At 46.4% G+C, this 4145-nt stretch overlaps 1 protein-coding gene across 1 annotated transcript in view; it reads right to left on the reverse strand.

Annotated features, from left to right (window-relative positions):
• Mettl13 (methyltransferase 13, eEF1A N-terminus and K55) overlaps window positions 1-4051 on the reverse strand; it is a 38570-nt gene extending 34519 nt beyond the window's left edge. Inside the window, exon 1 of the mRNA XM_060364578.1 lies at window positions 3851-4051. The gene's annotated coding sequence lies outside the window, so the exon portion shown is untranslated. The remainder of the gene's footprint in view (window positions 1-3850) is intronic.
• Between the last annotated feature and the right edge of the window lie 94 nt (window positions 4052-4145).

The following is a 4145-nucleotide window of genomic DNA, read 5'->3' on the forward strand; positions in this document are numbered from 1 at the left end:
AAGCTCTGCAGTATTTATTAACGTGTATTCTCTAACCCTGGACAAACTACACAATCTTATCTCGGAATCATGCTCTCTAAATTGACACGAAAAATGATACTATCACTAGGTTCTACAGAAATATCAGGTGTTAGCTGATTGATTAAACAAACTAGAATGAGCTAATGGTGAGATGAAGCTATATTATATAAATGCAGGGTTTTTTTTTAGGAGTAGTGAGGGAGAGGAAGGGGGGAGGGCAGTGTGCACTTGCTGGGGGTGGGGGAAGGGGGAGAAAAGGTGAAAAGGGGCTTTGAAACCAAGATGTTTGGATTATACAGTGAAGGGCCTCTGAGAGAGAAGCCCCACCCCTAGGTAGAGGGCAGGGTATGTGCAGCAGGTGTGGCTGACTTTAACTATGAGGATAGTGCTTAAAGACAGGCATTTGACAAATGGTGGCCATTTTAAACTTAATAGTAAATTAAATTTTCAATACAACTAGATGTGTTTCTCAGGAGAGGCATTTACCTAAAATAAGATTCTTGAACTGAAAGGGTTAGACTAACTTTGTAACCTGTATGTCTTCTAAAGCCTATAGCTTTGAGTTTTAGGTTCAGGTTAAGCTAAAGCCTCTTAGTACCTTTCCAGAGAATGGAAAAATGTGACCCTATCTGTGAGGACAGAAAAAAAAAGGGGGGGCAAGCAAGCAATGACCTTCACTCAGCAAAAAGAACCACCAGACCCTTGTCTTTGAGATAGTGTTTCTTAGCAACGAACCCAGACTTCTTCTGAGTAACTTTTGATCTCCAGCGAAGAGCCTGCAGCCCTAAGCTTCAATAATGAGCTAACCACCCCTACCTTAAATTGCAGCTGCATCCACACTTGGCAGGACTGGCCAAGCTTGAGCACCTAAGACTAACCAATTATCTTACTTTATAGCTTCCTCATCCAATCCTAAATTGCCAAAACTGCAACTTCAAATGTCCCGAAATTTTTCTTTTAAAAACCTAAAGCCCTTTGTCTCCCGGTGCCACTCTTTGCTGACCAGCAAGGGTGACCCCATTGCATAATGGTTAATAAACCTCTTGCTTTTGCAAGGAGTCTTGGTCTGGGGGAGTTTCTGGGAAGGGCGCTATCTTAAACTCCTGAGCTGTGAGACCCCAGGTCTTACATTTTTGATGTGTTGGCCGGGAAAGGGCGTACCCCTTCCCCAACCCTCATCAGACTGAACTTGGAGGTCGACCTCGGAACAGGTTAGTCCGTTTCTGTTTTACCAATCTGTTTCTTGTCAGAGATGGCTGCCATGAGGCAGCCTCTCAATCAGATTTCTATGGTACCAATCTGTTTCAGTTTAGGTGCCTATCTAGACCTTTTTGGTCACCTGATCAGTCATTGCAATAGACAGACGTGTCAGAATATTGCTTGACTGGGAACTGGGGGACACTCCAATTTCTGTTTGGGAGGCTGGAGCTGAGACGGTCCTCCTCCCATCTGATTTTTGTAAAGACCGCCACTAGGCAGCCGTTCTATCAGAGCACTGTGTTAACACTCACAAGGGCGTCCCTGTTTGATTACTTGCCTGATTCTTTGTGTTTCTGTTGTTGTTGCCTCTCTGACTTTTTTGACAGAGAGATGGTCTGGCTTGAGAGCATCTGTAGAAGGGGTTCGAGTCCCCTGAGTGGTTCAAGGTCACTCTCCTGGAACGGTCTCATTAAGGCACACAGACATGTCATTAATGCTGAGGCCATGGGACATCCTGTAGGATGCTCAGCTTGCCCCTTTCTGTAAACAGGGAGGAAACAGAGAGATTCAGCTCCTCCAACCTGGACTGGGAAGGAGCAGAGAGATTCTGCTCCCCCAGCAATTTAAATCCTGTGTTTCTCATGTATGTATGTATTTTTCTGTGTCTGTTTCTTTGTAGACTGGGACTGATGAAAATTCGGACAGAAGACAGTTAAAATTAGAACTAGTTCTCGGCCCTGGAGCGCGCAAGGCTGCATGGCAGGACACCTAGCAGTGCGCTCTAGGTGAAAGATACTGCCTGAGTGGTTAACATGTGTATGCAGAGTCTAGTGGGATTTTGATCCAAAGTAAAAAAGACAGACACAAAATGAAGGCAGCAATGCCAGGCTTTCATACTACTTTTATTTACCTGTGGACCCAAGCAAGCAATCAATGATCAATGCATTTCAATAAAAACAGTTTCTGAGTGTCTATGACAGAGCTATTTATAATTTCCCATGTTTACTGGTATATGTGACCGTGGGGGTTTGAATAAGAATGACCCCATAAGCTCACAGATTTGAATGTTTCGCCATTAGGAAGTGGTACTACTTGACAAGAATTAGGAAGTGTGCTCTTGTTGGAAGAAGTTGGCCTTGTGGGAGAAAGTGTGTTACTGGGGATGGGCTTTGTTTCAAATGCTCAAGCCAGGCCCAGTGTCGCTCTTGGCCTGCAGATCTAAACGTAGAACTCTCAGCTCCTCTCAGCACCCTGTCCGCCTGCATGCTGCCACGTCTCCCACCATGCTGATAATGGATTAAATCTTTGAATATGTAAGCCTGCCCCAATTAAGTGCTTTCCATTATAAAAGTTGCTGTGGTCGCTGTGTCTCTTCACAGCAAGAGAACATTGAGCAAGACTGGCTCACATTGACCATAAAAATCACATTTCTTACATTTTCACAAATGTTAGTGATAGTCAAAAGGACTCTTTCACATCATTAAAGAAGAGTGGGGGCACCCACCACACCTTTGATCCCAGCACTCGGGATGCAGAGGCAGGCAGATCTCTATGAGTTCGAGGCCAGACTGGTCTACAAATAGAGTTCCAGGACAGCCAGGGCTACACAGAGAAATCTTGTCTGGAAAGAGGAAAGAGAAGACAAAAGGGAGGGGAGGAGAGGAGAAGAGAAGAGAAAAGAAGTGGGAGGGGAGGGGAGGGAAGGAAAGACAGAAGGGAGGGGGGATATGCTCCTGGCCTAATAGATTATTCATTAAAGCTAAAGAGTGAAATGTCTATTGTAGCCTTATGATCATATTTCTTTACTCTGTCAACAGACAAGGGCATTAACTGGCTAAAAAAAAAATTAAGCAAGGAAATTCCACCTAGTAAGCAAATATACAGATAAAAAGATCAACTGAAGGGGCTGGAGAGGTGGCTCAACTGAGCAAAAGCACTTCTTGTTCTTGCAGAGGCCCCAGGTTCAATTCCCTAGCACCCACACGGCAGCTTTCGACAGTCTGTAACTACACTCTAGGTGTTATGAAGCCCTCATCTGACCTCCAAGAGCACCAGGCACACACGTGGCATACATATTACACCATCAAAGGAGAAAAAACAAAACAACAAAGAAAAAACACAAACTTCTGAGCCGCCTAAGGACTTGTGGTAATGTCACCATGGAGCCCTGACAGAGACACAGACTGAGATACTTCCATTCTGGACAGGCCAACTCAGTCCCAGTCAACCAAGCTGTGCAGGGGCGCATGCTCAAGGGGTGTATCCAACATCAACCCCTACACTACAGCAGCTGACAGTGGCGTTTCCCCTGGAAACTTCCTCCTCCTGGTTGCCGTCCTGTTCCGGAACATCCTTTCTTACTTTTCTGTGTCCATGAAAAACCTGGCAACCTATTTCCTCACAGTTAAAAACACTGTCAGCAAAGGGCTCATAGCCATTACATTTAAAAGACAGTAGGGAACGGAATAAAAGGAAATAAAAACAAAACTTTTCGTTTTACGGATAAGTCTAGCGACACCAGACTTGAAGGTTTAAGTGAATGGGCCAAGCAGAGCATGGGCAGGACCCCGGTGTGGGTCCTGCCGTCTTAGACTTAACAACAGAAGGAAGTTAAGTAAGTACTCCTTACCAGCGCTCAACCAGGTTTGTTAAAGGCATCAAACAGATCTTTCCTCGGACATTTCCCCTTCTACTCAGCCCCCTCGGCTTCTACGGCGTCTCCTAAATTAGAGAACCGCCTGAGCGATCGACTGGCCCAGCATCTCCACTATCTGAACTGGATCCCTGCGCCCGGCGATCGGACGCGGAGCGCCGAGCGGCTCGATGGCCGTCGCCTGGGCCCGCCCCCACGCGCCCTCTCCAGGCCTCGGAGTGCCGAGCGGCTCGATCTCCGCGGCCTGAGCCCGCCCCGCTCCGCCCAAAGC

This window comes from Meriones unguiculatus, chromosome 11 (genome assembly GCF_030254825.1).
Source record: "Meriones unguiculatus strain TT.TT164.6M chromosome 11, Bangor_MerUng_6.1, whole genome shotgun sequence".
Taxonomy (NCBI): domain Eukaryota; kingdom Metazoa; phylum Chordata; class Mammalia; order Rodentia; family Muridae; genus Meriones; species Meriones unguiculatus.